Source organism: Amphiura filiformis, unplaced genomic scaffold (genome assembly GCF_039555335.1).
Source record: "Amphiura filiformis unplaced genomic scaffold, Afil_fr2py scaffold_23, whole genome shotgun sequence".
Classification (NCBI taxonomy): domain Eukaryota; kingdom Metazoa; phylum Echinodermata; class Ophiuroidea; order Amphilepidida; family Amphiuridae; genus Amphiura; species Amphiura filiformis.
The window spans coordinates 2,516,327-2,530,157 of record NW_027305487.1 but is presented as its reverse complement, the minus strand read 5'-3'; the positions used below and the strand labels follow the sequence as shown (position 1 = coordinate 2,530,157).

The 13,831-nt window shown below is 36.7% G+C and overlaps 1 long non-coding RNA gene across 1 annotated transcript; it reads left to right on the top strand.

Annotated features, from left to right (window-relative positions):
• The first annotated feature begins 9,070 nt into the window (after positions 1-9,070).
• On the top strand, positions 9,071-13,188 carry LOC140143570 (uncharacterized). The gene is made up of 3 exons (XR_011857765.1): positions 9,071-9,168; positions 12,062-12,103; positions 12,989-13,188. It is a non-coding gene; the product is annotated as an uncharacterized lncRNA (long non-coding RNA).
• Positions 13,189-13,831: the final 643 nt, after the last annotated feature.

Genomic DNA, 13,831 nt, shown 5'->3' with positions numbered 1-13,831 from the left:
CTAAAGTAGACAATTATATAGACGACATTCTGATCCATACCGAGACTTGGGAAGAACACATGAGTAAGGTAAAAGAGGTATTTAGTAGGCTAAGAAGAGCTAAACTCACAGCTAGGCCCACAAAGTGCTTTGTAGGGTATGAGGAAATTGAATTCCTAGGTCATGTGGTAGGTCATGGATGTGTGAAGCCAAAACGTGACAAAATTGAAGCCATTCAGGATGCAAAATGTCCAGTGACAAAAAAACAGTTGAGGTCATTTTTGGGACTGATAGGATTCTATAGGAAATACATCCCAAATTTCGCTGCTGTTGCATCTCCTCTCACAGACAAAACCAAGAAAGGTTTGCCAAACAAAATTGAATGGGGAGAAAGTCAGGACATAGCATTTCGGACACTCAAGAGCAAACTGATACAATCACCAATTTTGCATTTGCCCGTCCTGAACCAGCAATTTACTTTGCGGACAGACGCGTCAGATACAGGAGTTGGGGCAGTACTTTTGCAAGACTTTGACAGTGAGAAATTTCCAATTGCTTTTGCAAGTAAGAAGCTTACAAAATGTCAGAAGGCATACTCCGTCATGGAACGAGAGTGTTTAGCTGTGATATGGGCAGTTAGGAAATTTGAACCATATTTGTACGGTCGAGAATTCATTCTAGAAACAGACCATCAGCCCCTTCGGTGCATCCAAAAATCGATTGTGGCAAATGGTCGTATCATGAGATGGGCATTGGCTCTACAGCCCTATAGATATAGAATTGTGTCCATCAAAGGTCAGGACAACGTAGGCGCAGACTACATGAGTAGGTGTATAGTCGCAGGATAAGAACCATGCAGAAATCCAGAACCAAAATTGTAGCGAAGCTATTTTCCATTTTAGATGAAAATTTTATTTTTGTTTTATCTGTTGAAGCAAAATGTGTAGGCACATTTTCTTTTAAGGGGGGAGTTATTTGTCAGTACAGATACCAAAATTAAACTTTCATTTATTTTTTTGTGATTTGGAAAACTTTAGCTTAGTGCATGATTTGGTCAACCAGCTGAGAGTTGCCAGTTGATAGGCATGTGATTTACCTGTTTATTAAAATGGATCAGTCTTATTCTGTTCATCTATTGTTATTTTATGTCAAGTGTAATAATACAATAGAACACTATCAAATATGCATAAGGTTAAACTAATTGTAGGCAAGCATACATTGTGAAGAGGGAGTCCTTACTTCCAGACAAGACTTGGTCAAGTGAACACACAAAATATTTTTGTATGTGTGTGTGTGTTGCAAAATTGATCGCATCATCAGTATATTTTGTGAGAACAAAATTGTTCTTGTTTTATATCAGTATAAGACCTATCCAAGCCAAAGATAGGCTTTGCAATTGTTTTATTGTACCCAGGCAGAGAGGGTGGTATAAGTTGGCATAATTATTATCATCACACTATGGAGTTGTGAAGATAGAGCTGTTGGAGTCACACAGAGGTGTGAGTTTGAAATGCGATCTGCAACTGAATTGGAAGTCACCAAAACTGACGGATGAAGTAAGTTTATGAAACTCTTAATTGTTATTGCTATTGTGTTAAATTATATGCATGCTTGATACTGTATGTTGTTATTCTTAATGTATTATTTTAAAGTTTAAAAACAAACTGGTGGAAATTGATTGTATTTGAAGAACAAAGAAGTTTAAGATTTCCCGCCAAAATTGGAGAACAAAGAACTTGCATGTTTACATGATTGTTAATTGGAGATATACTCATGCACTTATACATGTAATATGAATAGAATGGAATGAGTATCATGTGTAATTATATATTATTTTAATGTCATTAAAAAAATGAGTCTGATAAAAATTATCCCAAGATTTACTTTGGTACTTGTATTATCACCACTTGGGTAATTTTATTAAATGTTTCAGTTCTCGACCGATTCATCCCATCATGAACCAGACAATGTTTGCCGTTACCAAATCCCTGTGAATTAATCAGCTGTAATCAGTGACGGTTTGGCCACCCTAAGTAAGAAAACCAATCTGTAGAGATTCGGGGTCAGCACACCATCAACCAATTCCAGGACGGCTGCATACGAACCATGGTTCCAACTAAATATGTTTAAAAATGTCGGTATTGATTTTTTTTTTTCAAATTAAATAATGGACTTGAACTGAAATGAACTGAAATGAAATGAATTGAGAACTCCAATATTCAACTCAACTCAGGTACTCATCGAACGAAGCAGTTGAATTTTGTACATCATTGTCAAAGATATTTAATTATTATGTGAAATTGTTATTCGTGTATGTTATCTATTTAATATTGAAAGACACGAAAAGGTTTCTCATCAAAACGAAGCATTTGTATTTTGTTAATTATGGTCTAGTACCTTTAATTTATTTTAAATTGTTATATGTGTGGATATTAAATATGTGATTTTGAATTACACAACATTGATTGAAGATTTGATGTATTGATCACAATACTTCAACTGAAATTTATTTTTGAGTGAATTACTTCAAAAATAGGTCAGTGTATTATTTGATATTTTTGGCTATCATTTTTTTTAAATAAATAAATTGCTTTGTGAATCAGTCAATGTTACCCATTCAGATAAGTTGCAATTATTGAATTATCTGAAAACATCAATTTGTTTTCAATTAAGCATTTATCAGTCGTTGTAAAATACAATTAGGGTAAAAGGAGCTGATTGATTCCTTACACCTTACCTATTATATAGTTGCATGTGAGTTGAGATTAAGTATAAGGTATAATCACCTCTTACCCACTTTAACTTTTGATCATTTGAACAATAATATACTTTGTTTAAATTGTTTGATTTTATGATTGGATCTAATCAATTAAGTCAGATTATAGAAAGAAGTTGTATGTATGTAGTTTAAAATGTTATAATGTAAATGCACTTTTGATAATATAAAAGAACAACAGAAGATATACTAATCTAAGAACATATTAAATGAAATAATCATTTAAAGATTTAAATTACTGTTGTCTTGTGTTCCTAATTCTTATTTGTGTGAACAGTACCGCTGTTTTTAATTATAATCCAACATGTTCATCCTTCGGATGTGACACTCTGTGAGAAGTCTTGGGAGGGAGGAGAGAGGTAGAGGAGAAGAGGGATATGGAGAATGAGAGAGGGCTGGAGGAAGGGAGAAATAAAAAGATATAATAAAGACAAGGAGATAAATAGAAATATAAGGAAAATGATGGGAATGAGAGAGGGAGGGTGAGAGGGGACAATGAGAGCGAGGGAGTGATAAAGTGTAGGCCTAGGAAAGAATAAGTACAGAGAAGGGCCTATATAATAACTAAACACATAACAGCACTGGGCAGCCATTCGATGATGTCAATGCCTTTATTCGTTACGTAATTAAAACGCCCAGTCAGATGTATTTCACACCTACCAAACACAACTCACCCAATTTCGCAAACTGGACGTTGAATGTACACTCTCATGAATATTGATTGGCAACATGTTCCAATATGTGAGCGCTCTAATCGGAAACAATAGAACAATAGACCCTGCAGAGCGTTGGGTGAATGGGTGATTTATATCTCTTTATAGAGGTTGTGCATATGACGTAGAATACCACTAATATGGCGGACTACTCAAATGCATTCAACAAAATCATGATTGCAATCTACCGCGACAGTTCGTCACACACACACAGAGCAAATGCAATACGATCAAATAGGTTGATGACAATATTTGATTGAATGGACTGGACTTCGCCATGATTCCGGCGAAGGACACCGGTTCAAATCCTTTGTTTGGAGCCAATTTAGAAAAGCATGCAGGCACGGCTGTTTGATGTATTTAAAATTGGCTTCATTATTAACTAAATGCAAACTATAGATGGCGCTATATATCCTAAATCATATTTCTTTATTTGCAAGGGTTAGGTGATTAATACCGCCATTAAAACAGCTGGAATAGGTGAAACAAGCAACAAGGAAATTCTATAAACATATTTTATCAAACAATAAAAGGAATTATTTGTATTAAAAGCTTGAAAGGGTAATTTCGAGTAACTAAATAGCGCCACCAATTTTGTCATTAATAGATACATTTTATATCCGAAAAAGCTTTAAAAAATACTATAAAACTGAATAATTTTGTAAAAGAGGGGATATTAAAGTTGAAAACGACTCAAAAGCATCTGTATACATATCACTTTTAGCTGTTTAAGCCTAAAATTTGGTTATACATGATGTTTTGTTTGAAAAACGAATAAATGATCCCATCAAACAACCGTGCAGGGCATCTATAGATATATTTGTTTCAGCATAGCGCCACCATGAGCTTGAAAAGACCTAGTAGAAAATATTATACTTTATAATGGGGTGCGACGCTTCCCTTTATGTATACAGGGTGATAAAAAAATAATTCATTATCAAACCTTGTTAATTATTCAAAAGGTGTAAGTAGTAATAATTGGCTGATTAATTACTTTCAGTTATAAATAATAATTCCACCCCCCCCCCCCCATGTAATACCTCTTTGTTTGTTACTGTTAGACTAATTACTTGCAATTCTGAAAATTGACAGTTTACATAGAAGCCTATGCGAAAAGCCATGTAAATGTACTCGTTATTAATGAGTTGAAAGTACATAAAATACATTATTATTTAGTTGCTACAATTACTGACATCAAAATGGTACTACATAATCATAGCTTTTGAAAGGGGAGACAGGCTTTTGAAAGGGGAGACAGGCTTCTAGAATTCACCGAAAGCAAGAACTTAAAAATCATGAATACCTTCTGCAAAAAAAGAATCTCGTAAGTGGACATGGCGAAGCCCAAATTGATTGTATCGAAATGAAATTGACTTCATCTTGACAAGCGAACCAACAAAATGTGAAAGATGTCTCAGTTCTAAACCGCTTCAACACAGGCTAGTAAGAGCAAGGATCTCCATCAACTTGAAACTGGAAAGATACAAACTCGTGCAAAAAAGAAGGATGTAGGTCAATCTGGATAAGCTACAACAGAACAATGAAGAATTCCAGATGAAGCTGCCAAACAGGTTTGATCTTCTGAAGGATGAAGCAGAAGACCTAGATGTAAATGATGTCTGTGAAAGACTTACAAAAACAATCCTAGACAGCAGGAAAAAAAAAAGACCCACAGAAGATAGACAAGATTTCAAAGGAAACTTTTGAAATGATGAAACGGAGACGGGAAATGAAGAACACGATTGGAATCCAACATATCGAGTATACAGAATTATGCAAAACCATAAGGAAGCGAATGACAAATGAAATCCGAGCACACAGCACAAAGATGATTCAGAAAACTCTTGAAGATAACAAAAGCTACAAGAAAACAAAGCAAGGACTTGCCACTGGAAAATCTCAAATAATAGCACTGAAGGGGAAGACGGAAACATAATCTCAGACAGAGAATTAGTCATCAAGCGGGTAGAAGAATTCTACCAAGATCTCTACTCCAGCAAAGTCCAAATAACCCCACCAATTATAGACGTTGAAAGTGCAGAAGAGAATATACCACCAATTGGAGAGGATGAAGTTGACAAATGTCTCAATGACATGAAAAGAGGTAAAGCACCAGGAGAAGATGGAGTGCCAGTCGACATTCTCAAGGATGGAGGCAGCGCAGTAAAGGCAGAGCTTGCAAAGCTATTCACACTATGTATCCAGACTAACCAGACACCGGACAGTTGGAATAATGCCCTTATAATTCTCATCCACAAGAAAGGGGACATCAAAGACTTGAAGAACTACAGACCAATCAGCTTACTCTCAAACACATACAAACGTTTCACCAAAGTTCTTACAAATCGGATTACCAACATCCTTGACTTCAACCAACCCAGGGAACAGGCGGGGTTCCGGAGCGGTTATTCAACCATGGATCACCTTCATGTCATCAACCAAATTGTCGAAAAGATGGGTGAATATAGACAGCCACTATGCCTTGGATTAATTGACTACGAAAAAGCTTTTGATAGCATTGAGATCCAGGCAGTCATCACAGCCCTCAAACAGCAAGGCGTCCATCCTGGATACATCCAGATAATAGATACTATCTACAGCAAGGGCACTTCACCAATCCCCCTCCACAAGGACAGTGATAAGATATCTATCCAACGAGGAGTGCGACAAGGTGATACCGTTTCACCTAAACTGTTTAATGCGGCACTTCAACAAATTATACGTCACCTAGACTGGGAAAGTAAGGGCATTAGCATAAACGGAGACAACCTGAGTCACCTTCGCTTCGCAGATGACATAGTCATAATAACAGACAATGCTAAAGACCTAAGAGAAATGATCAATGATCTCAACCATAGAAGCAATCAAGTGGGACTAAAGATAAAGTTAACATGAAAAGACAAAAGTCATGGCAGGGAACACAGAAATAGAAAAGGTGGACCAATATGTGTACTTAGGACAACTGATCAACATGACTCACAATCACATGGATGAAGTAAAGAGGAGGACTAGGGCTGGTTGGTGTGCATTTGGCAAGCTCAATGACATCATGAGAAGTAAGATGCCAACTTGTCTCAAACGAAAGGTTTTCAACCAATGTGTACTACCAGCCATGACCTATGGAGCTGAAACATGGTCCCTTACTAAGAGGATGGAGCAAAAACTGAAAACTGCACAGCATATCATGGAAAGATGTATGCTGGGCTACACCAAAAGGGACAGGAAAACAGTGGCATGGATCAGGAGCCAAACAGAAGTTACAGACATAATCCACACAATAAAGATGAAGAAGTGGCATTGGGCTGGCCATCTTGCAAGTTCAATAGATAATAGATGGACAAAGAATGTCACAGAATGGAGGCCTTGGCTGGGCTCAAGACACCAAGGCAGACAGAAAGTCAGATGGAGGATGAGATAGCAAGTTTCATAGGGATCAGGTGGATGGCAAAAGCAAATGACAGGAAACGTTGGTGCCAACTTGGGTGGCAAAGTATGTCATAAAAATGTTATGAACTTTTTTCCATATAACCGTGTCCTCACTTCCGTTTCCAAACATCCGCCACCCTGCAAAATTAGCTTCATCGAATCATTATTTTGCACTACATGATTGTTGCAAAGGTGACTAGGGCATCAGAGACAGAAAGGTGAAGGAAAATAAAAGAATCAAATCAATCATAACATTGATATCGAGAACATTTGGTAGATTACATGTATGGGATGTTGGAAAGTGCAAGTTTTTAAGTATCATTTACGAAAAATGAAAAAAATGAGATTATTTAAAACCAAAGCAAACATTTTTGAGAAGGTATAACTTTGGTAGGGTATCAAAACACCGGCTCAATAATAAAAACACCTCCATTTCCCGAGCACTGTTAGATCGTTTAATGTTGCTCATACCATGCGAACCTAGCAGTGTCCAACATTGACTGGTGGGGAGAGGGACGTTTGGGAGTTTAGAGAGGATTTATGCTTGACACCAAATATATAGTTGCAATTCAGCACGTTATAAATAACAGATATCAGGCCATAACATGATTTTTCCATAGGTGTCCCAACACATTTTGACGAGAATTGTAGCTTGATTGCTTCTTAATATCACACTAATGTCACCCTCCTTAGCTACGTAATGACGCTAGTGGTCCATTGCCTGAGTGTTGTGTGAATGTTGAATACCTCAGTGCAAACACCATGGACTATGAGTGATTCAGATGTAATTCCACAGTCTCTGCTGTCACCTCATCCAACATTTCATGTTTCTATGGTGAACTCATCAACCATGCGACAGACTTCAATCATCTTGGCTCCAAAGTGGCACCTGCTGCAAGTCACACGTAACATCCCGGTTGCTATGCGATCATCCGAAATTGTATAAAAGGGAACAACGTGCCCACAAATCCAACCGCTCGAGTTGGTTGTGGCAATAATAACAAGTTGGTTCTAAGTAGTATTTTTGCTTTAGGGGAAATTAATGGACTATGGTCCATATAATTACAAGATTGAAAAATCGTGACTTACTAGATTAGACCAAATATGTCTGGGCACAGTCCTTTATCTTTATTGTGTTTGTACACTCACAAAGTGACATTTGCATGAAAAACTCACACTCCATAATCAGAGGTGAATTATTGAGCTACGATTTTAAGTAGCATTTTGCTTTAAGAGAAATAAATTGATTACGGTCCACATTATTACAAGAATGAAAAAGTGACTTATTAGAACAGCCTTTTAACTTAAATAACCTTTGAATACTCCCTAATCTGAAGTAAATTATTGAGCTACGATTGTTGAATTGGTGTTATTGAACTTCGCCTTTGGAATTGAATACATAATTATTACTTCATGTAGGTTACTGTCCTATCCGAAAATAATCTCACTTAAATAAATGTAACCGATATATGTGACACGATCTGGTCCATGGGGGCCAAAGGCGGCAAATTTGAAATTGAGATAAAGGCAAAAATATGGAGTAAAAAACAATAAAATACATAAGAAAATAGACATCACAAAACTTCATAACTTTAGAACCAAGTATGCCAGACCTTTGATGTTTTCAGTATATGATAGCGTAATGTTTGTATAAGGTAATAGTTATAGTAACTCAATTTTCAAAAATGCCTCCTTTGGCCCCCATGGTCCAGATCGTGTCACATATATAGTACATGTAAAACATCGTGCCGTCTGTAATTTGACCTGAACTGTTTAAAACCAGAATAGCTATCTGTTCCTTTGATTTATTATTTATGCCAAAAGAAATAGAATTACTACTAAACTTTAATTAACCATTGCATCATATTTTATTTCCTAACGCGCTTTTTTGAAATATTCATGATCCATATGATGCTCTTTCTGCTGCTTGATGACCGATATCAATATTTACATGCCAGGAATAATATCCTCTATAATAATTTCTTTTTAGGAAAAAAGAGGAACACGATTTGTGGAAGGAATTGTTTAGAGCAAATTGTTTGAACCCAAAAAGCTGAATTCCCGGCAGCAAAAGTAAACATTGATCGGTCGCTGAAAATATATATTTTCATTTTGTATAAATATACAATTATTGACGTTAGATCAAACGATTTCCGATTGTTTTTTTCACAGGCAGTGGACGTCTGGCTCGCCGTGTGTCTTATATTTGTGTTTTTATCTCTAATGGAGTACGCTTTGGCCAATTATCTTATCGTATTACAAGAAAGAAAAATGGTAAGTAAAATGCTAAATAAACCGGGAAACTTATATGAAGATGTAAACTTGTCCATAATTTAGGAGCTCTAGGGACAGTTAGTATGCATGTAGTATCATATTACAGAACACATAAGATCCGTCAATATTATTACGAAGGTGAATATTCGACGTTACATTGACCCAAGCACTTACGAACACGCAGCTCAGTTGAAGGCCTATTCAGTGATCCCAGCGAAAGTGTGAAATAATTACAATGGTTTGTAAATTGCCTAAAAAGTGAAGAATAAGTTATTCAAATTGTCATTGGGTATTTTTTAAATGAAACCATTTTCCAAAACAAAACAAAACAAAACGAAGAAAACAGCAGTATTGACAAAGTTGAAGCCCTATTCAAATACATGTAGCTTATTTCTCTATTTATTTGAAATAATGTAAATATATTATTGTGTCTTTAATACACAGGTTTCTGGTTTAACCACAGACATAGACTTTAAGGTACTAATTTCGAGGAGCATAACAAACACCAAATTGGTGTCGTATGACCTTTGACATGCATGCATTCTTTTGTCGAGAGTTGACATGGTCATTCAATTCGTGCCGAGTGTCCTTGGCAGACTTGACTATGCTTCAGTGGTCATGAAAGGATTCAATAGATAACCTCTGCCCCAGTAAATCCCCAGCTATTGTCTGAAATTGCTCCTTGGAAGATATATCATATCAACTCAGTCCTCAAATGATAGTCATATAACACCAAAAGATAAATGACTGACTATCATTGAGGACTGAGTTCCGCAGTCTAGTTTAACCACTGAAACAGGTGCAATGATTATATTACCTGATATACCATATAATTATGTATATTCATACGTAGCGGTAAACGTAAATAGGAAGCAATTTAGACTTCTACGCTACTCAATTTTAGTACACTCACCGGAGCGCTTTCACCGGATCAACCGGCGTCTTCAGCGGATGTTATTGCTCTGAAGATTTGTTGTTGCTAGTGATGCTGTTGAATGACATCCGATGACGTCATAGATGTAGATGACGTCAAGCTTGAAGATGTGGTGGCGCCCCCTTGGTTCCGGGGGGTTAGGAGGTTGTCCCAAACAGGGTCGATGTCTGATATACCATGATTAACATGTGATGTAACAATGTTTACATCACAGTGCATTCATCTGCAGTCATACATGTTTTCTTTTTTCGGAGAGATTGGGTTAGTTTGAGCCACTTTTACATTTTGCATCATTCAGTACAGAGAACATCGAGGGTTAAGAACCAGAAAGTCTTAGGCTTGGGTGCTCAATCTCGCCGATTAACTCTTCGGCGTGCCCGGAACCTAAGCCGTAGATCCATGCCGATGCACATGCTGAGAAATAAAGTACTGTTGCGGTATGTAACTAACAAAATGTGAGTCTGCTCGATGAAAAGCCATGTTCAGTCACCCATTCATCGGCTTGATCGGCCCAACTCCTGCATTTCTCGCAACCGGCTTATAACACTTGAAAACAATACCCTTACAAATTAGTGTCCTTGAGTGCGTTGATTCTTTGCCAGATTATATATCGACTGATCCGTAAATTGCTCACGGTGAGTAAACTCAAGTGTACTACAATAAACATTAATATAAAGGTTTATAGTAATGAATGACAAACCGCAGAACAAGAAGATGGCAAGATGTTGCGAACTCGATGCCCATAACTGCTCGCGATTTCGCAACCAGGATGTGGCTACGCTATATTAATTGTCGGCGTACTGCGGCTTGAAACTGCAAGCCGCAGGAGAGCCATCGAAATGCGCCGAGACGACGCAGAGTTAATCGGCGAGATTGAACAATTAATTAACAATGGTTTTCATTGCGAGTTAAGCCTTTCTGGTTCTCAACCCTCGAAATGTAGAATCCCTACAACAGTTCACTTGGAAGGGACACCATATCAGCTTGGTAATTTTCTTAAGGTTAACCGACAGGAAACGGTTAAAATAATTACAATGTGACCCACCTTACCTATGGCGCGGGTAAATTGAGTCAGTGGAGCGGGTAATTTGCGCCAGCATTGCAATCAATTACTCTTAAGTATGAAGGGTAACTCGTACTTCTGACATTTCTACCATTTAATGTTTCTTGGAGGAAAGAGAGGAAAGCGGGAAAGAAGACAACTTAAAATGAATTAAAGAATGTGAAATAGGGAAGAAAAGAAAACTGTTGCCCCCTTGGCATTTGTCAGTTTTTACCTCTCAACATGTAAGGCATCAACTTTAAACAAGAAAATGTTTAAATACTTAATTTCACACCAAAGGGTAAGAAAAAGCCTTTTACTGGACTATGGTGAGAGCATTTGAATGATTTACTGTTGAGTGTACCAAATTTGCGTATTTTCTGAGTACGTTACTAGTCTAGTATCTCGCATTTTGTGACGCCCAAATCGGCGTAAAAGTTACTAGTCTAGTAAGTACTATTATTATTTACTTGGCAACTTACTCTACATTTTCTGCGGAGTAAGATGGTGAGTATCTCGGATACCAATGAAGTAGTTTCTCGCCAGTTACGCTTCAGAGTAAGTCCCAAAAGTATAGTTGCGGAATAGATATAAAAAAAAGTAGGATACTTAAGAGAATTTTTCTTTTGTCAAACCAATTTGAAGAAAACTTACTAGTTTTTCTTGTGAACCACTGACTTTATCAAAGCTTGGTATTGTTGTGATGATTCAACTTTTTTTAGGAGATAACTCAACTTACCTGGTAAAACTTAATTACCACGTTCACCCCACAGTTCACTGTTACAGTAGCGGTGACAGAAATGAGATCGTCGGCATGGCATACAGTACCATTTACTAAGTTTTAATTTCTTAAAACATTTTAAAAGTGTACCCTTATTAACTTAATACTAATTCAGATCTTTCACTTTGAAATTTAGGTAAAGGCGTTAACAGCCCAGGGTGGTACAATGCCAGCTGAGGTAGGTAAGCCGGTATAAACGATAGATATCTAAGATTTATTGACTGGATACAAGACAGACAAAAAGGTGTGTGTGTGGTGTTGGGTGGTGATTTCTCTAATGCGGCCCGATTGGATAGTAAAAAATTAAATGAGTATGTGTCCGGTTGTATGGCGTTTTTTCAGACGCGTGTGTGTGCGTCCCCGGTTGCGGGCGTTTACATAAACATTTATTTTCGAGTGTGCAGGGGTGTTGAGGTGCCTTTTTACTCTGTGTAATTATCTGTCAACCTTTATTTGCGTCAACCGATGGAGTGAAACAAATGCAAGGTACTGTATTACCAGCAAAACAACGAATTTCGGTTAAGAATATGTGTGGGGTGAGTACAGGCATGATTTTGACTACATGGGTGGGTGAATGCTTTTGAACGCGGAACTTCCCAGCAAACATAAAACGTTTTTAAGACGTTTTTAACAGGTTATAAATTGAACTTTTGGTTTTGGTACAATTGTTTTAATAACATTAAATGTCGGGTTATATAAAGTTCAAGAAAACGTTTTAAAACGTTTTGTATGAAAGCACACTACAAAATATTTTAAAATGTTTCCAAAATCTTATTGTAAAATATTTGTTTGCAAACATTTCATGCCAAATATTTTGTCAACACTTAAACAACATTATGTTAGAATATTTACAGTAAGTTATCCCAAAACTTGTTATACCTTTTGATATGCTTAATATAACCCGACATTTAAACGTTTTCTGGCAACCTTTTCTAACCTTTAGCGAATGATGACGAAAATGTTTTGCTGGGTTGTTTGCGATATTATATTTTATATCTGTACATTTAGGTAGATAACTAACACACTTGACCGGATCGGCCCTTCTTTTAACCTCTTTTTATAGGCTGAAATACTTCCGCCTGGAACTACGCTTCGTTCATTAGCAAGTACAAAGTACGCAAGGAATGTTCGGGCTAGTATCAAATCACGTAACCGCAACGCAGGACCCTCGACAACCTACAATCAAAACTCTACCCGTCGTCACCATGAAACATTCATAGCGCGACATCTTTCGCATCTTACAGCTGATAAACTGGATAGATTTGCCAGAGTCATTTTTGTAGTTGCATTTATTATATTCAATACAATTTATTGGTCATGGTATCTTACATGACAAATCGTGCCCTTTAAACTATGTATGTTATAAGGTTGAAAACTTTCAAATGTGTGTTTCTTGTTGATGTCTCAATGTATCTTTGTACTCCTAACAAGGATGAAAACTACTGTTCAGGACTTGCCTGTCTCATGCTGATTATTATCCATCCATGAACAAATGTGCCTCTTTATTTAAATGTACTGGAGTTTACATTAATATGATAAACCTTCACTATACGGAATGTTCTTTTAAAAATTCAAAAAGTTTAGAATTGTACATTTTATGACCATATTTGGAATTAGCATGATGAATGCATTAATATAAGTACAAACAACCCAAGTATTGGTTCAGTGGTTCTCAAGATAGAAATTTTGAGAAAATATCTCAAAACTTGGAAGTTTTATGTAGAAGAATATTACCAGCACGAAAAGCATTAAGATTTTCTTGATTCAATAGATATCTAGAAAAAGAAGCTTTATTTTCAAAAATTGAGTTGATTAGGACATTGAATTTGCTAGTTAAGTTAATAGTAGTGCCCAATATACTACAATGTCGTTATATACGGTCCGCAACTTATAAGTTCCCCCTAAT